The 26066-nt window shown below is 47.7% G+C and overlaps 1 long non-coding RNA gene across 2 annotated transcripts in view; it reads left to right on the top strand.

The window, feature by feature from the left end:
• Positions 1 to 15593, top strand: part of LOC111773522 (uncharacterized) — a 181930-nt gene extending 166337 nt beyond the window's left edge. For both annotated transcript variants that reach the window (XR_011439200.1, XR_011439199.1), the window contains 2 exons: positions 4595 to 4834; positions 14662 to 15593. This is a non-coding gene — a long non-coding RNA (uncharacterized lncRNA). The remainder of the gene's footprint in view (positions 1 to 4594; positions 4835 to 14661) is intronic.
• The last annotated feature ends 10473 nt before the right edge of the window (positions 15594 to 26066 follow it).

Genomic DNA, 26066 nt, shown 5'->3' with positions numbered 1-26066 from the left:
CAAATGAAGACTAAGACTCTGCTTTCCAGGAAATCAGTCTAATTGGGAGACCAGGCCATGCACACCAACAATAAATATCTAATAATGGAAGATGCAATGTTGTAAAGTGTTAAATCAAAGAGCCTGCTCACCAGACACCTTCACTTCCACCTAGGAGACAGAATGGTGATATGGGACCAGGGCCTGGCAGTGGAGAGTGATGAGAGGGTGGCCATTCAAGGCTCCTCCCAAAAAAGCAGAAGATGAGAAAATTCCATAATCCTGGGCTTCAGCCTTGGAAGAGAACAAAAACAGGTCTGCAGGCCAGAGAGCTGTTGCCTGGAGTTGCTTGGGTGATGAGAGAATTTACCTACTCACTCATGGTCCCCACATCCTGACTGAGGGACAGGGTGACAGGCATGGTTCTTAGAGGGAAAGAGAACAGTGGACAGTTCTGGGCCTCGTATCCTCTCTCTGCCCCAACTGGAGCTTCTACTCCCAAACCTGCCCTACTGGGTCCTGGTCAGAACATCCAGAAGCCCTGATGCTCACGTTTAACCTGGGAAATGCCAGAAAGGATTAGGCAGACACCAGAGACGTGCCTGTTGACACACTTTCCAGTGACTTAGTGAGTATCTATTAGACATTCTTGCCCTAATCCCTGACCTGACAGGTTGTGTTGCCCCACTGTTTCCCGAGCCAGACAGAGAGCATGAGGCTAACACAATCATTAGCATCCTTGGTTTGGCCAGGAAAGCTGGAAGCTGCCATTTGAAAAGGAATCTGAGTTTCCTGAATCTAGGTCTCCAACCCATAGTCAGAGCTCCTAGAACAAGCAAAGAGTCCAACCTCCTTCCCACCAGGAAAAAGAGGAAATATCATGGAGGAGGAAGAGTCCCTCCTCTTCCTGCTTCACTGGTGCTCAGTCCTGGTGGTACCAAAGGTTTGTTGACTTAAATGTATTGGGAAGATACTGTAGGGGAGGAAGACATTTCCTCTACCCTCTCTGGGTTCGTCTGGCCAGAGAATGAATTAAATTCACATGAGACAGAATAACAGGAGAAAATTAAACAAAGCTTTATAACATGTATACATGGGAGAGGCTCAGGCAAGCTGAGCAACTTGCCAAAATGGCTGAAGCCCCCACCTTAAATATTATATCCAGCTAAAGACAAAGGAGGATGTTGGGGGTGGAGGGGAAGCTGATCATGGGAGATTACCACACAAATACAGTAAACAAATGCAGATTTAAGTCCTTGCCTTTGGCATTGATTAAGAGTTTCTAGAGATAAGGTCATCTGTGCTCCCGTTCTTCCTGGTACAGAGAGGGAGACAACTTTACAGATGGAGATTTCTCTTACAAATGTAAATGTCTCTTAACAAAATGTAAGTAAATTCTACTTTTCAGTTGCTTTCCTGTCTGCAGTGTATTAAAAGCAACCAGCCCCAAATAATCCTCATGCCAAAGAGGCATATCTTGGGGTGGCCAATTCCAGGCCCCCACAATACATTTCCTGCTACGTCTTTATTCCTATCATAATCTCTGGTCAAAAGTATGGACCTGTCATTCCTACAAAACCCGAGCTCATGCTGCCTTCTTGCCTTCCTTCAAGCCCTTCTTTCTGCCTCGAATGTGTTCCTCTCCAAACCCTCCATGGAAATGGCCTTCTTCCATTCAGAGCAGCTCAAACACCACTGATTCCATAATGTATTTCCAGATTATCCTCACCAGATGGAATGTCTCTTAAACAGCTTGCCCTCAATGGTCATTTGTTGGTGCATCTTTATAGCCTTTATTTTATTCTACCATCATTATCATTTCTTATCTATTTGCTTAATCATCCTTTCTTGATCATGCCCCTCTTTGAGGACAAGGCTGGTTTGCAGTAAATGTGTGATGACTTGACATGGAAGCCTTGTCATTCTTCAGGAGAACACGGCTTTCCCCTAAAAGCATGAGGGCTGGGTGATGTGTCCCCCACACCATGCCTGGCCCCATATGCCATCCCACTAGAGCTACTGGGCTTCATCCCTGTTCTCATGGGGATAGAGTGGGATAACTCAGCATCCAAGGCTAAGGGAAGCCCAGGATCAAATGTGGAAACATTCCAATGCACCTCTAGTCAGGACGGACTGGATTTGCGCTCGTCTCCGGAAAACCCTACAAACCTGTCTGTGCTGGTCTCCACTAGGGGTTGGTCTACTTTTGACTATTTCCTCCTTCATTGATCAGAGCACCTACCCTCCCAGGGAGGTAGCCAGGATTAAAAAGTGATGACAGGGTGTTCTGAGCACACTGAATGACAAAGGAAGATGAGGGTGTGCAAAGGTGAAAGTCATTAAGTAGGGATTACTTGTGCGGCTTGGAAGACAGTCCTTATTTAACAGAAGAGGGTAGGGTGTGGTGGGCCATGGGCCTCTGGGGTCATTCTAGGGGCCACTGGCTATTAGTAAATTTACACATTCATTATCTGCAGACCAGCTGGATGTCAGGAAGACAAGAAGGCACACAGGCATGGTTCTTATCTTCAGGGGTGGAAAGAGACCAGCACAGCTCCACACGTCACTGGCTCCAGGGCTGGAGGAGATTCCTTAACCTCTCTGAGCCTCAGTTCTCTGATCTGTAAAATAGTAATAAGCTCTGTTTACACCACTTGGTTACTCTGAGGTTAAAAATACACAGCGGGTGTGAAAGTGCTTTGTAAACTGATGAACACTAGGACGTGGGTGGGGTATTACTGTTGTTATTGAGGTAGTAGTAGTGAGCAGTCCTTTTGAACACAGAGAAGAGGAATGCTCGCAAAATTGCTGTTCAATTGGATCAGTCTACCCTTTAAGAAACACAAATCTATAAATAATAATTAATACTTCTTGTAAAATCCAAAAACAAAAATTAGAAAAAGCCGGTGGCTGATTATTCACTAGCAAAAGGATGCTTATTTTCCCACAAAAGGATTTACCACAGACTTCTTTCAATTACCTTTGTATTTGTTTATACACCATTAACTATTTCAAAACAAACAAATATAAAGCTAATATTAGCAGCCATTATTTACAGATCAATGCAAAGTGAACCCATAGTTGTCTATGAGACAGCAGGAAGTAATATTCCATATACACAACTTTTGTGGTGCAAAAAGCTGGACGCAGCCTTGCAGCGAGGCTGCCTCCAGTACCTGCATGTAGAGCTGCTGTGGGACGCCCCCGGCAGTGATTGAGTGTCGCGCTGCCCAGTCCTCCCACCTGAGTGCTAAGAACCTGCTTGCACTCCCTGAGTCCTGAATCGAAGATTTCCGATGCCTGGTGGCCTTTGCAATTATTGTAAGGGCTCCATGAATCCACATGCCTGCCAACCACTGGCGTATAAGGAATACTTATCTGGCACATGTGTGTGCTATTATTTTTCAAATATATGCTGGTCAAGTGGCAGCAGTGGCCAAAACAGAAGTCCCCTTTCTCCAAGCACACCAGTGTGGGCCTGACCACTGGACCAGAGTCCCTGACCATCTTGGGGAGCTGGTCATGGGCAAGGCCTGGAAAGCTGGATGGTGGTTGTGACCCGAATGGGTGCCAGCACTGCGCTGAGGTGACTCCCCACACCTGATATCTTAACTTCTCACTAACACCCGAAGGATTCTTTTCATTGTTCCCCTGTTTCATAGGAGGCACTTGAGTTTCAAAAAGGCAAAGTGACATGTCCAAAGACACAAGTTTTGGGTGGAGATAGGACTGGTGCTATGATTTTTATTCCATACACACCATTTGCCTCCAAGGTGGGTTGCGGGGAGAGTGGGGGGCACGAACACCCATGAGTGGTCGATAAAGTATTTTACGTCAGCATGCAGCCCTCTTTCACAGCCCCCGGAGTTGTGTGGGAACAAGGGCCTGGGTGGACGGTCACACTCAGGAATACTGGCCTGTGTCAGGGTGGCCCCACAGGAGGGCCAGTCCTCAAAAGCAGCTTTCTGAGACGTGGGAGCTGAGGCATCATGTGGGATCACAGACAACGGACGGTCTTAGCCACCTCCTTTGCTGTCGTCAGCCAAGAACTTGGGGCCTCCCTCCCTGCTTCTGAATCTCTCCCTTCTTGGCCTGTCCTTGGGCAGGCATGACCTTTTTTGTTGTTGTGAAAATGGAAAACGGAGGGCTTCGCAGGCCAACCGATCTCTGGATATCCTGGTTCTACCACTTACCAACTCAGAGACTTAGGACAAACCCCTTAATTTCTCCGAGCCTTGGCTCGGCTCTAAAGATGGAGCTTACGTAATTAACGCCTCTTCCTTCATGCAGGGTGTGTAGAGTAAATAAAATAATGAGTCTTAAATGGTTTTCCTGATGACTGTAAAAGTAGGCTCTCAGTAATAAATGTCTGATGTCAATTACGAGGACGTGTCAAGACCTCTGATGATAACAGAACACAGCTGTTCAGGACTAGGCTCAAAGTCCTTGCTCAAGCCAGCTCGATGTGGCTAAACAGAAAAACCAGAGGATCCTCTGGTCATGAGGGAGGTCTGTACTAGTTTCTAGAACACAACACAGTTGAAGTATGAGTATGTGTGTGTGTTCATCTGTAAAAGGTAAATCTCCTTATATTTCAACATGTCTCTCTCTTCAGAAGCAAAATAGGACCAGAAGTAGTTTGAATACGTGGATAAAAATTCCGAACATAGAGCAACTTGAAATGGAAAGCCAGAAAATTCTCTGTGATTTCCGAAAGGAAATTCCACATCCATTCCACAAGGATGTGACTATTTGGAGGCTGACAAAGAAGAGGTTCAGCGGGTGACACAGGACCAGAATAGCCCGAGAAGGAAAGCCAGAGAGGACCACCCCGGCGCGGTTCACCCAATCCTCGGTGAGGAGGGCTCCCGTTAACCCCGGAAGCGCTCTGTGAATTGTTTTGTAATTTGTTGTGAATACAGTTTTGCTTAAGTTAATATTTTTATCAAAGTTCAAGTCATTTATATAGTAACGTGGGTTCCATCATTTTTACTAAGCCTTTTTGCTGTCCATTCCTAAGATCCGAGTTAAAAGAAGCCCCGAGGTTTTACTGGGGATGGAGTCCTGAGCGGCGCGGGAGGGGCCCGCGGGCGGCTGCCGGCCGATGGGGTGCAGACCCGTCCCCGGGCTGCAGTCCAAATTCTGCCCCTGGCTTGTTCCTATCCGGATGGGCGCACGTTCACAGGCGCTCCTCCTCCCGGAATGCAGCTTCCGCTTGCCTTGTCTCTGTTTGATCCCACTGCTGCCAGGTGGCAAACCAAACGCGGAACCCTGCAAGGTGTGAGGCGAAGTCCTCAAGGTGCCTCGTCTGGGAAGGGAAGGGCCGACGCTGCGCCACCGTGAAAGGGGGTGTGATTTTCTTTTGTTTCTTCCTTGAGGAACGTGTGTTCTTACTTCCAGGCACTAACAGTCCTCCGACTGGTTTTTTGGCCATAATGCTAACTGTCCCTACAGGCGGTGAAGAAGATATAGGCCGTGATAATTACAGGCTGACTCACCACTCCCGGGAGGCTGTGAAACGGAGCCTGGTGCTGGAATCCTTCTCACTGGTGTCTTCACCTGGTCTGTGTATTAGTCAGGGTTCTGCGGAGAAACAGAACCAATAGAGAGAGTTTATTTTAAGGAAATGGCTCACATCGTTGCTGGGCTGGCAAGTCTGAAGTTCACACAGCAGGCTGCCAGCCTGGGAATTTTGGCAAGAGTTGTAGTCTTGAGTCCAAAGGCAGTCTGAGGGAGAGTTCCCTCTTCATTGGGGGGCCTCAGTCTTTTTCTGTTAAGGCTGTCAACTGATTAGATGAGGCCCACCCACATTATGGAGGATTACCTACTTTACTCAAAGTCTACTGATTTAAATGTTAATCACATCTAAAAAATGGCTTCACAGTAGCATCTAGACTGATGTTTGACCAAACACCTGGGCCCCATGGCTAGCTACGATGACATTAAGTTAACCATCACCCAGTCTGGGTACTCTGGTTTCCCCAGTCCTGGCCTTTCACAGTCAAGGGTTCTCCCTCTCCCCGCCCTGATTTCTTAGTAAATCATCAGTTCCTTGTATCTCGGTCTGGACTTTTATTTTTTCCTTATTAAAAGTACTAGAGGTACATGAAAGAAAATTTAGAAAAAGCATTATTCTAACACCACCCATGAGAAACAATCATTGGGCTGTGTGTCCTGCCAGTCATTGTGCTGTGCGTGCATAAGCAGGGATAATAACGGCTAACACACTGTGTTCCAGTTATGAACTCACTCAATCCTCCTGGCATCGGTGAGGTAGGTACCATTATTATTTCTATGATAAGTGAGAAAAACAAGGCACAGAGAAGTTAAGTGACTTGCCCAAATCCACACAGCTTGTGAAGGGCAGTTTCAGGGTCAGACCCAAGTGCTCTGGCTCTGGAGTCTGGGCTTTTAATCACTTCGTTATAGTGGCCCCGGATACACATATTTTTCTATAATATGGGGATTATTCTAAATACAATATACTGTTTATTTTTACCTGATTTTCATAATTAACTTTTAAGGTCATTAAATAATCTTCTGCATTTCTACATCATATTTAGTTGTAGCAAAGAATTCCACTGAATGGAGGTGCTGTTCCTTATTTCATTATTCCCTTCTTTAGCTAGTTAGCTTTCCTCCTTTTTTTTTCTTTTGTAAAACATGTAATGTGAATATTCCTAGACATATATTTTTGTGCCACTCTCTCCAAAGGGGGCTTCAGTTCCCATTCCCGTAAGGTCCAGCCTCTACAAACCCCTGGATATCATTTTATAATTTTAAAAAGTCCCCATTTTACTTGATGACATCTCAGGGCTGTCATTTGAATTCCTTTCATTGATTGTGAGGAGAACATCATTTTTCCTCCACGTGTTTATTGACCATTTGTATTTTATATATAAATTTTTGGTTCATTTCCTTTATTTTTCTAGAGATGGAAAATTGCAGTCTTCTAAACTAGATCTTTTCTTGTGAAAATCACTTTTAGACACTGTTTTCTTCATCCTCTGGTGATGTCCTCTTGTCTTCTGTCGTCTCTAGACCCTGGAGCCCAGGGGGATTTTCTAGAAACTCACCGACCTTCCCGATGGTATGAGCTAGCCTCCAGCAGTCCTGGCAGGCTCTGGGAGAGGCTGGTGAGGATTCCTCTGGAGGACAAGTTGTTCAGCCCCTGGAGGGGGCATGAGGAAGAGGAGAGTGTGGGGCTACTGCCATCTGCCTGATTCCCTGAGGCCCAGGCTCTGGGCTGGAGGTGGCTCTGGCGTAGCGGGGAGGCTCTCTGCTGATGGAGCCGCGGTCCTGCCTTTGAGGCCAACTTCTCCCACAACTCCCGCCCCTCTCTGGGCCTCAGGGGCTCATCTGAAAAGCAGGGGTGGTGATGGCCCTCCCGTAGGGTGTAGCAAGGACAAATGTGAATGCGTTTTGCAGATGGTTCTCAAATTATAACGAAGGCAAAGTTATTTTTATTTTGAGCTGTAATTGTGGTCTGGTTCTTCAAGGAAAGAGTTGGGTGGTTTGCGGTGAGGATGTCCAAGTTTGTCATATTTGGAGAATGTTTGGCATTTTTGGGTGGGATCTGCTAGTGACCTCCCCACCCCATGCTCTCTGAGTCTCAGTCTCCTCCTCTGTAAAGTGGGGACCATGGTACCAACCTCGCTGGGCTGTGTGAGGATTAAATGAGTTAATCTATATAAAGCAGTGAGATTATCCATTGGCACCTAGTGAGAGTTATATGGATTAACTCGTTAAATCCTCGTACAATCCAGTGAGGTAGGTATTGCTTTATCATTACTTTACAGGGGAGGACACTGAGACTAGGTGGGTGAAGTGGCCAGCCCAAGGTGGCACTTAATAGTGGCTTAGCTAAATATACATCCAGGCGGTCTGTCCTGAGAGTCCACATTTCTAACCACTGTCCTATACAGCCACTATCCTGTACTGGGCTGGGGAGAAGAGGCGGGTAAGGAAGGAGAGAAACCTGGCCATAAGTTAAGATGACTGTCAAGCTTCCTTCATGCTTCTCAGCCCCTCCTTGCACAGTCTCCTCCAGCCACACCTCCTCCAGGAAATCTTGCCAGGTGAGCCCCACCCATGTGATCACTCTTTTTCCCCATCTATTTTCAACTTATCAACCTAGTTGTCTGCATGGTGCTTTGTAATGCCTTGAACATTGTTATTCAATTCAGTGGGCATGTATCAAATGCTTAGAACACAGGGCTAGAGCCATGGGGCATGCAGACACGGAAGAAACACATTTCCTCCCTTCCAGGCATTTATAACCCTGTCAGGGACGTAGAGGAAGACGGTCATACGAAATACCAATGAAAGAGAAATTGAGATCAGTGTGGTAAAAGAATTATGACCTGTGTTCTATAGAAGTGTGGGGGAAATAAAGCTTAATTCAGACTGGCGATGGGTACGCCGGGAAAGCGTCACAGGTCGTGCATTTGCACTGGGTCCTGAAGGATGGCTCCGGTTTTAAGAGGCAGTATGATGGGAGAGCAATCAGTGAAATAGAGCAGGAGTAAAGACCCATCCTGTAAACTATGCCCCGCTGATGCAAGGCAACATCGTCAGTGCTATTGTAGCAGCTTTGTGGTTATGAGTAATGGGAGCAGGAGCTCTTTGTCCTTGAGACTTGTTCATGTGTTTGCATCCCATTTAAATCATCAACAGAGATCCTGCATTCTGTGCTCTTGTTCTGCATTTCCCCCGGCTGACCCGTGGCTCAGAGCTCCCTTCTCCTGTAGGGACAAACTGCAGAGAGGTTGGTTCTGTCCTCTGATCAAGTGCTTAACTGCGTTGCTCCCATCTCCCTGGTCTGATAAGGGTGTCCTTCTGGGCCGAAGTGAGGGAGCCCTGCAGTGCCTGCATTCTACTCAGTGCCTAAACTTTTTGCTTGTGAACCTAGTGAGGCTGTTGCCACCCCCTGGTCCCAGGAACGCATCCAGCTGTGTTGCTTTGGGTCGGTCTGGGGTCTGAGGTCTGGCTTCAGGTAATAGGTGCTGGAGGCTTGAGGTTAATGTGAGGAATAGAAATATTAGACCACCTCTGAGTAGCAGGGAACTTTTCCTGGACAATAGTTTTTCATTTTCCCATTCGTCCATCGCCCATCCAACAAACATTTGTTTAATCCCTTCTCTGTGTCAGGCAGTGAACTTGGTGCTGGGGACCCAAAGAGCAAAAAACACAGTTCTTGTCCTCAAGCTCGGGGTCTAGTGACATGTGATCATGCAATTACAGCACTGAGTACTTTGATCAGAGAAGGGGCACCCCACACGGAATGAGGGTTAGGGAGCTGGCAATTCTGAACAGAGTCTCAGTGGACAAAAGGGAGATGGGAGAGGAAGTGCAGACAGAAGGTACAGGAGAAGGTGAGGCATGGGGTGCCCAGGGACACTTGCTGGGGCCGAGAGAGGGTTGGGGGGTGGAGGCTGCCAAGCTAGGTGACTGGACAAGGAAGACAGACCCAGGTCACGAAGGTTCTTGTGCGCCATGCAGTAGCAGGTCATGAAGGTTCTTGTGGGCCATGCAGTAGCATTTGGATGCTACTCTCGGGGCCCTGAAGGGTTCTGAGCATAGAAATGACTTGTTTGGCTCTGCACTGTATAAAGAAAACTGACTGTAGTGAGGAAAATGCCGTGGTGGGGGCAGGAGTGAGAGCAGGGAGGCCGTGAGGAGGCTGTTGCAGTGGTTCAGGAAAGAGAAGATGAGGACCTGGCCTGGGCAGGGGGAGGGAACTGGAGGTTGGGAGAGAATTGAGAGGTACTGAGGGGGTAGAATCAACAGGACATGCCTATCAAGTGGATGTGGGTGGGGAGGACAGGGAGGAGTCAAGGATGACTTCCAGTGGTCTGACTGTGCCTTCCACTGGGTCGCTGGGGATGCTCTTCGCTGAGTCAGAGAACAGGAGGAGGAACAGCTTTGCATCAGGCCTGCGGGCAGAGAGGTGAGTTGAGTCTTGGGCATGTTGAGTCAGCTGGAGATAGGGCACTGGAGCTGAGGGGATGTCAAGGCCTATAGCAGAATTTGGAAATCTTTGGGATATAAGTTTTAGGTAAAAGGCAAAGGGTATTGGGTTTGAGTGGAATGTATGAAGCAGATCAAGAAGAACATTTTAAAGAGAGTTGGAGACGAGCAGAAAGAGTGTATCCAGGAGAGTATAACTGTGGCCCGTGTTGAAGAGATGCAGTCAGACAGACTGGAAAGGGCTTGGAGCTGGCAATATGGGAGCACAGCTGGCTCCAGGACCACAGATTTTGAAGAACGGGAGGAGAAGTCAGAATACAGTGTGTTGGGTGAGTGGGAGGTGATGAGGGGAGAGAGAGAGGCATCTTGTTGAAATAAGTTTGCCTAAGAAGGTAAGGCCAGAGAGAGGGGTGGAGAAGGGAGAGACCAGTCAAGGAAGAGTTGCTTTAGAATGGGAAAGCCTTGGTCATGCTCTTGTGTTGAGCGGAAGGAGTCAGTGGAGAGGAAGGTAGAACATAGAAAGCCTGTGTCACCATGCTTAGGGGAATCCCAGAGGGGCCTCGGCCACAGGGGCTGCAGGGAACTCCAGGCCCTGTAGGTAAAGCAGCCTTCTGGCCTGACAGGCTACCGTGCTGAGCCCCTCTGCTGCCACCCAGGCCTCAGTTCCCTCCACGCTCTACCAGTGGGCTGTGCTGGATCTTTGTTCTACAAAACTGGCCCCAGCTGGCTGCAGAGCTGATGGGACCTAGTCCAAACCTCCTTTTGTCTCCACAGCTTCAGCCTGTATTTAGCAGCAGGAAGGTTTCCTTGGGTCTCTGCCGCCAACTGCCACAGTTGTGGAGTAAGGTGGATCATGAGACAGGCCTGGCACAGGGCAGCCAGGTTAAAGCTTCAGGCGTTGGTTCTGAGCCACGCAGAGGCCTGGGCTAAACCACCAAGGGCCTGTGGTCAGGCTGCCACCTAGTGTTGAGCCAGCTGTACAGCAGGGAGGCCTCTACAAGGCACCAACCATGAGTAGGGAGAGGCCAGAAGCAGGGAAAACCAGACACCAGCAGAGAAGTCAGACTTCAGAGAGGACTCGGCATCCTGAGCAAGAGAGAGAATGTAATTCAGGTGGTGAAGACAAACAACGAAGTAACCCGTCAGCCTGTGGCCGGAGGCCAATAACTCAGTGCAGAGTTCTAGTTTACAAGGACGCTCCCTCTCATTCAATCCTTGGAATCCTCCTTCATCCTTCTCCAGATGTGGTATGTCCCTGGAAGCTTCAAAATATTTGCCCGTGTCCATTGCCTAGTAAGTCGCAGAACTGGGGTTTGAAAGGGGGTTTTCAGACTTTGAGAAGTGGCTGGTGGGGGGGCAGGCACTGAGTTTCGTTTCATTTCAGGAGCAATAGGAACAGTCGAGGCAGACGTAAGCATGAGGTGTGGAGGGTCTGGGCAAAACTGAGCAATGGGGCCCTGTGCCTGGTTGGCCTGGAGGTGGAGAGGGAGGCTCGGAGGTGAGAAGCCCCACCACTGCCCAGGATGTGTGCAAATGGCTACTGGGCTTGAGGAGAGGTTTGCCAGTGAGGCAGGCCCCAGCGAGTCCTGCGTGGGAGCCAGGAGAGCGCAGTGCCAGATGTCAGGGGCTCTGGGAGGAGGGGCCTAAGGGGTGACTGACAGGACCGTCAATGACAAGCCCAGTGAGCATCTGGCCTGCTAACGTGCAGCTGGAACAGAGGACCCAAGATCAGAGAAATGCACCAGCGAGTAGATGGGGCCCTGAGAGCAGGCAACACTGGGGGAATTGAAGCATCTCCTGGGGGGATTACAGGGGAGAAGGAGAAGAGAAAAAAGCAGCCAGCCTACCTGCTTGCAGACGCCCACTTGGAAGGAAGACCGAGAGGCCTCTGGAGGTGCCAGCTGGGGGTGGGTGGGTAGGACTGCCTTCAATTCAGAGGCCCAGGTGAGAAACAGCAAGAGTGCTTTTTCCTCACCTGCCTGGACCGTGTTGGTAAAGGTGAAGGCAGCATGTGGGGGCAGGTAGCAGAGCCCTGCCAAGAGTAAGAGGACAGTGTCCTAGGTTGCACGTGTCCCCCAAGCCAGGCTGCGTCTTCAAATGAAAAAGTCACCCCCCCCCCCCATTTTTTCTAAACAAGAAGGCACAATCATTTGTTCCCATGCAGGGCAGGAGAACTAAAGGGATGGAACATCTCTTTGGCCCCAGGCTTAGGGTTTGAGTGGGAAGGGAGGTGAGCTGAGGCAGGAAGGACAACTTGGGCAGGAGCCTGACAACATGGGGCTTGTCCTCCCGATGACGTTGCTGCCCTGACAGCACCCCTCAGAGGCCTCTGCAGTCCTGCTCCTCCGACCCTCCCAGTGCCCTCCAGCCCCTCTCCTGTCCACACACACACTCAATACCTCCTTGCTTCCCCATTCAAACATGACTAACTAGGTGTATAGCAAATTGGATCCTATTTGTAATCTATCAGTAAATGTTAGTCAGTGACTGTGCGCCTGAACCTTTGCTACTCCCACTCAGATTGTCTTAAAGTTTTCTTTTTAATAAAACTCTGGCTATAAAGTAAGAAGAGCCTGCTATGGGACAGTCAGGAAAGGATAATGAGGACAGTATCAATCAGATTGTCTTTTAATCAATTAAAAATAAACAACTTTATCTCATTTTTGATGACTAGGCATTCTTTCCAGCCACTGAAGGTCCTGGTGCTGTGGTGGGTTCTGCATTGTGAGTGCTCAGTCAGGACTTGTGGGGTGGCTGCTCATTGGCTGGTGCCCAGCGAGCACCAGGCTTCCTGTAAACATTCAAAAATATGGCGTGTGTTGGAGTGGTAGCTTGTCTGTAGCACACTGCCTGGGGAGCTGGCTGAATTCCATATAGACTTGTTTTTCCCAAGTTAGCTGGTGGCTTCCTGCCATGACAACAAGCTCAGTCCTGCAGGAGTGGGTTTGGATGGTGCCTCTGGATCCCCTGAGTGTGAGCTGACCCTGAGAGGAGTTAGTCCCTTGACAATCAGATGTTGAGTACCTACTGTGTGCCTCGTACCATGTGGGCTACTGAGGCTTTATAAAGATGAAGGCTGATGGAGATAGGTTCCACAGACCAGCTGGAATGTAACCTAATACATGTGGGCCTAGAGTTAGATATAAAACATTGAGAGAGCAGAGGGGATGGCCCTGGGGGTAAGTCACTCCACGAAGTCTTCACAGAAGACTCTTCACAGAAGAGGTGGCCTGAGAGTTGAGCCTTGAAGGGCGAGTGGAGTGTAGAAGGTTGGGGGACTTAGGGCCAGGTGGAGAGAAGAGAAGCCATTCTAGGAAAAATGGAGAACAAGAACAGTGAGCTGGAGGCGTGAGGCTGAAATGCGTTCCAGGAGCACCAGGAGGACCTTCTGTGGCTTACATTTTTGTTTGAGCTGCACTGTTAAAGTGGGTGGCTGCTGCTATGTGAGCAGCGAGCTCCCTGCATCTTCGGAGGGTCCTCTCCCTGGCCCCTCCATGCTTTTCCTTGGGTCTACCTGGCAGGAAACAGGAATGTCTCCTGGTTTCGGCCAGGCCCAGTTCCATTGCCTCCTTCCCTGAAGCCTCTGGGATTATCTGGACAGATGTGGCTGCTCCCACTTCTGGGCTGTCACTTCACCCTGTCCTTCCCACTGTTATGGCCCCTTACACACTGATTGTCACTGTTTTAGGGTCTGCTTTCTCCATTAGGCTATATGTTCTTCACAGGCAGGAAACGTGCTCGGTTCGTCCCCGCATTCCTAGCATCTGGCACTGGACCTCACATAGAACACACACTCAATAAATGCTGAATGCTTTAGTTTGTTCTGTGAGCACATCCCACTCACTGAGCAGACCCTGGCTCAGTTTTCTCGTCTAACCTCATTAGGGATTAATGTAAGACTCTGAGCAGTCTGATGCAGGGTGAGAAGGTTCAGGTTAGATTGTCCTCATCAACCCCAATTAGTGCTTGATTGAGAAGGTCACAGTCCAGGCTTATGTAGTGAGAATCCATTATTTAATTGATTAAAACAGGTTTTCAGTTGGCAGCTTGACAAGTGCATACTGCACAGCCTCACCCACTCCACCTACAGGGCTAGTATGTGACAGATTTAGGTGGAAAATGCTTGGAATGCCTTGAAGATCCTGCTCCAGCCAGCCAGCTGGGTGCTACTGGGACAGGGAGGTCCCTGGTGACAAATGTGACCTGATTACTGGAGCTCTTTCTTCCTAGGATGGGCCTTGGGAGCATGGCTAATTGCTAAACCAGGGACTGAGAGAAGATGAGAAGCACGTCTCCTGAATCCTGCCCTGTTGTACCATTGACCCCATTTGGGAACCTGGACCTTGTCTTTTCATACTAATCGTCAGCTGAACTATCAGGACGGTTTTATAAATCCCTAATTCCTCTAAGGGAATTTTGTGATGATGCCCTTCCAAGGAAAGGTGGATGAATGAGCGGATAAGCAGAGGGATGGGATATATGGATGGACAGATAGCAAATGACCAGATGGATAGACAGGTAGATGGTAGAATAAGTGGATGGATAGATGGAAGGGAAGTCAGCCTGTGCTTATGGGCCTCCTGGGGACATAAAGTCCTCCAGTGGGAGGTGGTGCTGGTGGATGCTGCTGTGGCAGGACTTTAGTTCCTGAAGGCTTGGTATGAGTAGTTGAAGAGCTAAATATAAAGGGCTAACTCTTGCATTTTTTTTCAGGAAACAGCAATAAATTGAATGCAACTGATGTCTCTTCAAAGATTTGCTGTCTACCAAGACTTTCAAGCATCGAAAATATCTTTATCTTTTCCTCTCAGCATTGATGGGGAGGCCATTTAGGAGAGAGTGAAATAACCTGCAAAGAGAAAGAAATGACACCTATAAAAATAATATAGGAAGCAATAAAACAACACTGCAAACAGTTTGGCAGGTGGAGAGGAAAGAATCACCTTCATAAATCCATCATTCTAGAGTGAGCCTTGTGTTTGTGTGGCTGTGCTTATGCACGGGAATGGACACAGCTGCAATCACCCTCCACATACCCACACTCTGTAACCTACTTTCTCCACCTAACATGATGTCATGAGCATTTTTCTATGTTGCTACATAGTCTTTATAATTACTTAAAGTGACTGTAAAATATTCCATTCACTGCTATTGTTGATATTTAGATTGCTTGTATGATTTTTCCTTTGTTCATTTTTATGAATTGACGAATAGTAGGTATTTCACTCAGTGCCTTGAAAAACATATATATCTAGTAGGTGCTTTATTTCATTCCCATCTCTCTCCTTCATATATATCTTTGTATCTGGGCTTTTCCTTAGGATAAATTTCTTAGGATAAATATTGAGTTCAAGCGTTTAAACAATTGTATGACTTTTTACATGGTATTTCACACACGTTGCTTTATTATGATGATAATAACAATGATGATAATATGAATAACTCCACAATTACACATAGTATTTCACAAAATCCTCCCAACATCTCTGAGGGTAGTCATTACCCCATTTTAGATGAGAAGCAGATGTCCACAAGTTTAAGTAATTTGTCCAGCGGCTATGTCTGTTCTGTTTTCGTCTTTCTCCCCAGGGTTAAGTACAATGTCTGGCTCATAGAATGACTGCAGTAAATGTTTCCTGAATGAAGTCCACAAGTCGGGGTGTCATGATTCAAACCCAGATCTGTTTCAGTTCAAAGCCTGTGCTCTTCCCCTTAAACCTTGCCAACTGGCTTTTGACGTTCATTTGGGTGGGGGTAGAAATGCAGGCGTTGCCATACTGTTTAATTAAGGACTCAGGCCTAGTGAAGCACTTCAGGTTTAGGGCAAACATGCAAGAGCTAATGATGTGCGGTGGGTGGGAGTTTGGGACCCTAATTATCGTTACCCTAGAACTGTACCTGCTTGCCATTTTCCTGAGATCGCCCATCCAGACCTATTATATAATTCTAAGAACAATGCCATTGGAGAGTGGTCCTAAGTGCTTGGTGGCCACATTGAATTCAGAGGGTTTGCTGTTGTCTTCTGGCTGTGTGACCTGATTGTGCATTTACAGAAATGCTGTCCTCATTGGAATCAGTCTCTAAAACCCAACTGCATGAGCTGAGGAGGTAGAGTAGCCCCCTGGACTAAACTTCCTTTGGCTCTATCCTTCCTATTTTCAGAGGATGCTGAAAAGTGACCCATCATCCCAAAGAGCACCAGCCCCAAGAGTCTTGAGCAGTCATTTTCTAAGGTCATGTCCTCCTGGCACAAGGCAGAAACCAGTGTCCCATTTCTTTTGCATAGGATGTATGCATCAAGGGTCAGAATTGTTCTTCAGAAATGCTTTAAACAATAAGGTCTGTCCACTGAAGCTGCTTGGCCAGGCAGAGGGCAGGAGAGGTCAACAATAGGGCTGGCCTCAGGGCCATGAGGGAGATTCAACATGGTTAGGGCTTCCTGTGTGCTCGAAATTGAGGAGCTACTGTAAACTCTGATATCTCTATGGAAAAGGGCATGGAGAAATCTCAGGAGAGGTTTGAGAGGGGAAACTCGGGAAATGATCACATTTAGGAGGCAACGTGGCAGGGGGAGGAGTCATTGAAGGAACCAAAGACAGTCACAGAACTAAGAGATCATGTGACAAAGGGCCAGGCCTCCCATGCAATTCCACTCACACATACTGAGCATCTCCTATGTACATGTGCTCTGGTGAGCCTTGGGGATACAATATAATGAATAAGAAAGATCCCAGTCTTCAAGAAGCGCCACGGTCTACCTAGGAGAGAGAGGCACAAAACAACAATAGCAACAACAACAACAAAACACATAGACGTTCTAGTAATGATACAATCTATGGATGCCTAGAGGAAAGGGCAAGATGTCAAGGATCTGCGAACACTTCAAAGAAGTAATGTTTGAACCTTACCTTGAGGAAGGGGTGAAAGAATTGGTCTAAAAGAATTGGCAGAGTGCATTGGTCAGAGGGAAAAGCAATGTCCCAGAGGCTCATAGGACATGGAGTGATCCAGCCTTGTGAGGAAGGAGGCGACTTCCAAAGGAGAGGATATCCAAAGTGGCAGAGCCTTGTCAGAGGCCGAGCAGGGTGAAAAGGTTGCAATGAGAGTCAATGGTGACTGCAACCTTGAGTATCTGTGAGTGTGAGTGTGTGAGCCTGTGCCTCTGTGGGGATGTCGGTGTGTGACTGTGTGTGACTATGAGTGTGTCTGTGTGTGTACTGAGACATCTCAAGCTCCACTGCAGTGGGTGAAAGATTGATGGGATGTGAATAAGTAGAGGCTCCTCTATTCATTCCGTCAAAAGAGGATTCCTCAAGCACCTTCCCCTTGATAGGCATCAGAAGACAGGAGATCACAAAGTTCCCTACCCTGATGGAGCTCACACTCTAGTGAGGAGGCAGACAATACACTAATTCACAAAGTAATTATGAGAGTGGTAGAACCCGGAAGGAAACAACCATGGCGGTGTGATACAGAACATCTGCAGGGACGGGCTCTCTTTCAGGTAGCCAGGCCCTGAAGGTCTCCCCAAGAAGGGACCATTTGAGCAGAGGCCTAAAGGATGAGAAAGAGCATTATAGGAGGAGGGGAACTGCAAAACAAATGGGCAAAACTTGGTGTATTTGAAAATGAGAGAAGAGGCCAATGGGACTTGAGTGTAGTGAGAAAAGGCCAGTGAGGCAGCAGAAGAGGTTCAGTGGCTTCAGATTTCCTTCTAAGAGCAAAGGAAAGTCACTGACAGCTTCTGAGCAGGGAGAAGATACTCTTACCTTATGCTTTAAATGTTTTAAAACATGCTGCATGGAGGGGCTGGCCCCGTGGCCGAGTGGTTAAGTTCTCGTGCTCCGCTGCAGGCGGCCCAGTGTTTCGCTGGTTCGAATCCCGGGTGCGGACATGGCACTGCTCATCAAACCACGCTGAGGCGGCGTCCCACATGCCACAACTGGAAGGACCCACAAGGAAGAATATACAACTATGTACTGGGGGACTTTGGGGAGAAAAAGGAAAAAAAATAAAATCTTAAAACATGCTGCATGGAGTTTGAACCGAAGGACCCTTCCTTTCCTGCTGAGACGGGCTCCCAGAGTCCAGGGCTTTCAGAGGGTCCTCCCCTGCCTGCCTCCTCTCCTGGTCTGAGTTGGGCCACCTCCCCTGTGCCTGGCTGCATTGCAGAGGCTGAGAGGAGGGGCAGAGAGCCCAGCTGGGAGGCTACTTCAGGTACTTCAGGTCCAGGCAGAGAGGAGGGCTTCTTGGATGAGGGTGGTGGAAAAGGAGACAGAGACAGAGTAGGCAGCTTCAAAACATGTTTGGCAACTAAATGAAGAGGACCCCATGTGTGGGGAGTGAGGGAAAAGGAAGAATCTAGGGTGATTCTGGGTTTGGGGCTTGAGCAAAATGAGAGTAAGATCTTCAGAAGCTTGGGTCGTCGGTTCTGGCCGTCTCTCCAGAGAGGGGACACGGGTCACTGTTCCTGCATCATGGTCTGTGGTCGGGGAACTGTGTCGGAGAGATGACTGCCCGAGCCTTCTGTGAGAACAGCTGGGGGTTTGGAAAGCTGGCTCCTTCTTCGTGGTTGGCTCATGCTCATCTTGCCAGGGATAAATGGAGGCCACTTTAATTTACTCAACATGTATTTATTAAGCACTTGCTGTATGCCAAATCTTGTTCTGGGTGGTGGGAACACAGTGGTGAACGAAACATACAAAAACTCTCCTCTTATGGAGCTTACATTACAGCTGGGTAGACTAGCAAGAGGCAAAATAATAAATAAAACATAAAGAGTTAAAGAGCTATGGAGAAAAGGCAGGGATGATGAGTAGGGAATGCTGGAGGTAGGTGGAGGGGAGGTGGTTGAGATTGGAAAGGCGGTATGTGTGCTGGCTGTAGAATGTGTGTGGGCTTGCTCCGCAAAGTGGCCTTTCTCCTTTCTCGGCCACTGTAGCTCAAGTGGCACTGCCCCACCCTGTGGTCAATCTTTCTACATCATCCTATTTGTTTTCTTTCCAGTGCTTATCACATTCTGTAATGACCTTGTTTATTTATTTATTGCATCTTCAAATAATTCAGATGAATTCTGTTGTGATTCCAAAGGGTGTGAATTTTGGGAGGAGATGGAAATGGGGCTGGAATTGTGAAAGTTGAGCCGTGACTTGGGAAGTTGCCAAGTTGGGAAGATGCTAACTTGGATTTGGGTTGAAGTTTTGTAGATTTTTCTGACTGAGGAAAAGGGAAGTATACCGATGAGAGAGGGGTTTGGAGAAGCAGTTTGGATGGGAGAACATGAGGACTGGGGGAGCTGGGTGGGCCTCTCTGCCTTCTTGGTCTGGGCAGGACACAGGAGGCGGGGTTTCAAAACAGGCCTGTTGTTTAGTTAGTGCCTGGCTTGTTCCTGATCAGTGCAGGAGGGACCCCTGTCCCTGCACTGACCTTAATCCCGTTGTCCCACCTCCAGCAAGTTGCAACAGGCTTTCCCACAGAAGCCTCAGAGAGGGAGGAGTGCCCTTAGTCAGCAACCGAAACTCTGAGCAGGTGTTAATTAGGTCCAGGCAGCTGAGAGGTGATTACATCGTTTCTTCATTAAAGATGAGGAGAGGGCAAGGGGCCCCTGCTGCTCCCTGGCTCCTCCCTGACTTCCAGAGAAGGCCGGGAGATGGGGCTGGCACAGGGCCTGCTCTGGGGAGGGTGGATGGGAGACCTGTTACGCAGAGCAGAGCCCTGCTCTGCAATGCAGCCAGGCACAGGGGAGGTGGCCCAACTCAGACCAGGAGAGGAGGCAGGCAGGGGAGGACCCTCTGAAAGCCCTGGACTCTGGTAGCCCGTCTCAGCAGGAAAGGAAGGGTCCTTCTTGCTCCTGGTGCCACTTGCCACTGCTTCATCCAACTGGTCTTATTCTGAGCAATTTTTCTTGTCATTTTCCTGTTATCATAAACATGGTAATCACACATACACACATACTCACACACACACACATACATTCACATACACATTGTTTATCACAGGTTTTGGAAATAGAGAGTGACTTAGAAGAAAAGAGATGTAATAGGAAAGGTGGAGATGGGAATTGGGGCATTAGGTTACGGTTCTCATTAGTTGATGCTTGGTTATGTCATTATGACTACATTACTTAAACTGTGCTGAAATATCCACATCTATAAAATGGATATTTTTAAAAATTATCTTTTTTTTTGGTGAGGAAGATTGTCCCTAAGCTAATATCTATGCCAATATTCTTCTGTTTTTTATGTGGGACGCCTCCACAGCATGGCGTGATGAGTGGTATGTAGGTCCACACCTGGGATCTGAACCTGCACACCCCGGGGCTGCTGGAGTGGAGTGGGCAAACTTCACCACCACACCACCGGGCCGGCCTCTAACATTCATTTTTGTTAGGAACGTTCACATTTGTTGTGAGGGATTGAGATCATACTTCGGCAGTTCTGTGTAAACTCAGAGGTTTGATCCCAGTATAAGGAGCAGAACTGTCATTAAGCCATGTTCTGATTAGAGTGGACTGTTATAGGAAAAGAACTGGTCAGATGTAAGAGATTCTAAACATTTAAAAACTTTCTGAATTAGCTTTTCATATGTAAAATGAGAAGGTTGGGCCAGAGGACTGCGAGAGCCCCTCCAGGTTAGCATGTGGTTCTGAGGAGCAGACAGCAGACAGAGGCATTTCTTAGGAGGGTCAGGGCAGAGCTGCATGGGAGCCCTGACCTGGCAGCCTGTGTCAGGGCATGGCCTTTGGCTCAAGCCAGCCCCACCTCTTATTAGCTGTTTGACTTTAGGCAAATTTCTTCACACCTGGGTGTCCGTTTCTTCATCTGTAAAATTGGGATAATTATTTCTATCTCCCTTGCTTTGGGGGTTGGGATGGAGAATTGAATGGAAGAATTACTCAAAGTGCTATGCACTGTGGTTGCGCGTGGGAAGAGGGGGTGGTGGCTGACAGGCACAGAGAATACTGTAGCTTTATTTTCAGGTTCTGCTTTCTCAAAGCCTTCTCTCTTTAACACTTCCACCTCTGTCTACCACTTGAGGCTCCCCCGGATCACCAGCAGAGGGGCCCAGCTGGCTTATAATAGGGTAGGACAAAGGAATTACAGAGTGTGGGAAATGGAGGGTGTTTAGACATCAGCTAGTCTCACCCTTCATTTTAAAAATGAGGGAGCTGAGGCCCAGAGAGGTGGTTGCCCAAACAAAGTTTCACAGCAAGTTAGTGGGAAGGCCTGGATAAGGATGCTGGTCGCCCAATGGTCCATCCATTCAGGTTTTATAATTTATGCCTGAGGGATTCCATCTCTGTCGCTGTTGCAGAACCCCATCCTACCTGGCCCAGGGAGTTTGTCATCAGGAAGGGCAGGCCAGTAGGGCGGTAGTGTCTTTTCCAAAGTCCACAGGCTCCCCCTGCTGGGCAAGAGTGGAGGGCTGTGGCCTTAACCCCTCTCAGGGGCACCTCCCAGGAGAGCTGGGCACCATGCTGCTGGTACCCTGACTAGCCATTGTGATAAGATGTTAGGTTTCAGCATTCTGGTTCACTGTATCATTTTACAAGAGATTTAAATGATAAAAACGTGTTTTTATGTCTACTCACAAAATTACCATTTCAGGTGCTCTTCATTCCTTTGTGTGGCTCCAGCTTTCCATTTATCATTTTCCTTCTGCCTAGGGACTTCCTTTAATATTTCTTCCAGTTCTAATTTGCTGGTGATGAATTCTTTCAGCATTTGAATGTCTTTAAAAAATCCTTAATTCTTTTCCATTTTTGAAAGATAGTTTTACTGGGCATAAATTCTAGCTTGCAAGTTATTCTTTTAGGAACTCAAAGATGTTGCCCTATTGTCTTCTGGCTTGCATTTTTTTCTGACGAGAAGCCTGCTCTCACTGTTCTCTTTCTTCCTCTGTAAATAATGTATTTTTTTCTCTGGCTGCTTTGAGGAGAGATTTTTTCTTCAACATGGGTTTTAAGCAATTTGATTATGATGTACCTTGCTATAGTTTTCTCCCTGTTTCTTGTGCTTAGAGTTCATTGAGATTCTTAGGTATATAGTTTTTTTTAAATCAAATTTGGAAAAACGTTGGCCATTACTTCTTCAGATATTTTCTCCCCACCCCACAGCATTCTCTGATGGACTCCAATTATGGTATCTTAGGCCGCATGAAGTTGTCCCACAGCTTCCTCCACTCGTTTATCAGTTTTTGCTTCCTCACTTTCATTTGACATCATTTCTATTGCTGTGTGTTCCACTTCACTCATCGTTACTTCTGCAGTGTTGAATATGCTGTTATCACATCTAGTTATTTTTCTTCTCAGACGTTTTAGTTTTTATCTCAAGAAGTTTGATTTGGGTCTTTTTTTTTAAAAATCTCTTTCATATCTCTACTTAATCTTCCTGTTAGAGTTTTGAACATATGAAATACAGTTATATTACCATTTCTAATGCCCTCATCTACTAATTCTGTCATCTGTCAGCAACAGTCATTTCTGGGTTAATATTGATTGTTTGATTTTTCTCTTCATTTTATATCATGTTTTCCTGCTCTGCCTGCCTGGTAGATTTTGATGGATGACATTGTGGATTTCACCTTGTTGTGGGCTATCTATGTATTTGTTTCTATAAATATTCCTGAGCCGTGTTCTGGGGCACAGTTCAGTTACTTGGAAGCAGTTTGGACCTTTCAAGCTTTGCTTTTTAAGATGTGTTAGTCTTAGGTGGGCCTGGAGCAGCATTTAGTTTACAACTGAGTTTGCTCCACTCACTACCAAGGCGAAACCTTTCTGAGTGCTCTACGCAGTGCCCCATCAACCGGGGCTTTTCCACTCTGGTTGGTGGGAACAGGAGATTCCTGGGATTGTTCCCTTTCATCCTTTCAGACGTTTCACCCCCAGCATCTGGGATTTTCCTCACACACAGGTTCTGACCACCACTCAGCTAAAGATTTGAGAGAGGTCCTCTCCTGTAATCAGAAGTCTCTCTGTGCAGCTCTATCCTCTTCAGCACCTGCCCTGCAAATTCTAGCTGCCCTGGCCTCGCGGGACCCAGCTCTGTTTCCTCAATTCGGAGAGAACCCTGGGCTCTGCCGGTTCCCTCCCTCCACCACAGCAGGGAAACCCTCTCAGGTCAAGAAGGTAGGGTAGCCCTAAGACTCACTTCCTTTGTTTTCATCTCTTGGAGATCCACTGCTTGACATCCAGTGTCTTGACAACCATTTAATATATTTTATCAGGTTTTGTGGTTGTTTGAGGTGGAAGGATAAATCTGTTGCTGTAACTCCATTCTCATTGGAAGAGGAAGGCCCCACTTTATGTTTTTACTAGCTTAATACTATTAGTCTGGTCTTTTTCAAAATCAAAATCTAAAATTGTAACTAGAGCCATGCATCACTTTAAAATTTCAAATTGAACAAACATTCAACCTCCCCGTTGAAAGTCCCTCAAGGCATCCGCTGTTGTCTCTGGCGAGGCTGAGCACCCGCTCTTGTGTTCCTCCGTCATTTCTAAGTCCTCCCAAGCCAGCTCGGGTCCCTCTCTACTTTTGGATGCCTTGACAGATTTTTTGAACTGGAGAAGTGAGATGCTAAGAAGAAATGGAGGGGGGTGTAGTAGGGGGTGGAGGAAGGTGGCAGATGGTTCCCAGGGCCAGTTCTCAGCACCCCTCACCCCAGCCTGACCACTCCCTTCCCTTCAGGGCTGCAGACCTCTCTGCCCCCCCCCCCCCCCCCCCCCCAGATCCTCTTTGTTTAACCTTCAGAGCCAGATCTATTTTCTTAGGGACTGGCTCTCTTCCTCTGGGACAGTTTGTTTTAATCAGGGCTTCTTCTCCCATCATCCTACCTGGAGAGACACGCTGGGGGAAGAATCTCGGCCCCTCTCAGGTGGATCCACATCTGCGGAGAAAGAGTAGAAGTTAATGGCAACTCAGTTCTTTTTTGAAATCAAATATGAGGTATTTTTATGATTTGAGATAAATGTGGAAACATCAGAACTGTCATACGGATCTGGTATCGCAGTCACAACTGTGCTGTGTGGGAGGGCTGGTCGCAGAGTCCCAGGACAGAATGGGAGAATCCTGGAGAGGCAGGATTCAGTCCCACTGGGAGTTACCCAGCCCTGTCCCCTGTGGTCACGGGAGTATGCGATCTGGGCTTCTTACCTTTAAAGGCAGTAATTCCAGAATGCCTGGAGAACAGGACCAGACCACACTGGACAAGATGGTGAAGTGTGGGGGTGCAACAGTAAAATGGGACTTTAGGGAGGTGTGGATGGGACAGTTTGCTTTGGGGGCTTTGGTTTTGTAGACTGTGAGTGGGGTCCTGAGAGGAGTACTGTAACTTGTGGAGTGACTATCAGCTCCCAGAGACAGCGCTAGATTTTTTTTCAGTCATTGCTCTATTGATTCCTTATGGCAACTTTGTGTGATGGGCATTGTCCTTTTACATTTTACACTTGAGAACAATTAGACTCAGAGGGGTTAAGGTAGTTATTCTGTAGGACTTGAGCGCCAGAGTCTGAGAGGACATAGTGTGCTGGGAGCCTGAGGGAGGGCTCGTGGGATGTCCTGGCCTAGGGGAATTTGCAGCCCTTAAGGCCCTGGCGTATGAAGCCCTGATGTGCCCAAGGTGCACGCACTCTGAAGATGCCAGGCGGGGCCAATCCCATCACAGCTGCTGCCCTGACAAGGAGATGTCCCACAAAGGTGAGGTGTGGCTGAGGCAAACAGTAAGAATCTGGAACTGCAGGCCCAGGAGGAAAGATAACAAGAGTGAAAACAGTATGTGAGGGCAGAAATGTGATGGGAACAGTAAAAAAAACAATGCTAAGGTTTGTAGTGAAATTGAGAGGGGGCGAAAGGGGTGAAATATTAATCTGGACCATATGAAATTGTCGTTTTATAGGTAAAAAATGATGGGATATGAGCAATTTTATATGTTTAATCCAATGTAAGCTCACCGTGAGTAAGCACTAAATCCTCAGTATTTCCCATGAAGCGAAGGTTGGTCTGAATGAGCAGCGCTTGATTTTAGCATCTGACATGCCCACCTGTTTGCAAATATCGCTTCAGAAGGCCCCTGTTAAATCCACATATGTTACCTGGGAAGAGCGAATATTACCTAGCAACATCCTGGCCTTATCAGACCAATTCATCACTCACCCAGGACGATGGTTATATAAAGTGACTGAAAGGAACATTGGCGTTTTGATGGATGGAGCCGGGGGAAGGGGAGCTGCTGGGCAGCCTGTGGACAGCAGGCTGGCACAGGACGGAGGGCCTGGGTGGAGGCACTGAGAGAGGGGATCCAGGTCTGGAGCCCCACAGAATCTCGGCTGCGACGGCCCACGAGCTGCTGCTCTGTGCTGACCAGCGTCAGCTGGTGAGCTAGGATTCCTTGGTGCACTGGCACCCTCTTCAGGAAAAGTCTTGAAACGCACCACTGTGTCTTAGGAGAACGAAACTCAACAAAATTTCAGAGCTTGAAGATGGAAGGGGCAGGGAAATAGTTTCATCAAATGCACACACTGTCTGTAAGCAGTGTGCTGGGCACTCAAAATAACCTTGTGCAGTGGCCATTATTGTTACCGAAAGTTCAGTCTCTGAACTCGGTGCCAATCCAAATAACGAAAACAAAGTTTGGGTGAAAAGGAAAAAAAATCAGTTTTTATTTTCTTTGCCAGGCAAAGGGACCACACAGCAGGCTAGCTCCTTAGGAACTGCTGGCTCCCTGTTAGGAAGTGGGTAAAGGGTTTTAAAGGTTTGCTGCTTGTAGGGAGGAGGAGAGCCTGGGACCTTGCATTTGCACTTTCCCACCAGCCTACATTTGGCCTTGTGAGGCTGCTTGTAGAGGGGGGAATGGTGAGATAAGGGAATCTGAAGGTAGATATTCTTGGTTGTCTGCCTCCATGGTGGATGGTGGATTCTGGTGCCAGGAAGCTGAGGAGTTGGGGCCTGGGAAGCTTCAGCTTCTTGATATTCTCTGGACATCGGTTTCCCTGTAATAAACTTCAAGGACCTGTGATTAGCCACAACTTTAGTGTGAGCCCAGCGTCAGGCCACCTGGGCTTTCACAATTTGTAACTTCTATTTGGTTGTAAAGCTCAGGGAGTCAAAGGTTAAAGAAATAGA

This window comes from Equus caballus, chromosome 5 (assembly GCF_041296265.1).
Source record: "Equus caballus isolate H_3958 breed thoroughbred chromosome 5, TB-T2T, whole genome shotgun sequence".
NCBI lineage: Eukaryota > Metazoa > Chordata > Mammalia > Perissodactyla > Equidae > Equus > Equus caballus.
The sequence above is the reverse complement of the archived record's forward strand: the minus strand, read 5'-3'. Positions and strand labels throughout refer to the sequence as shown.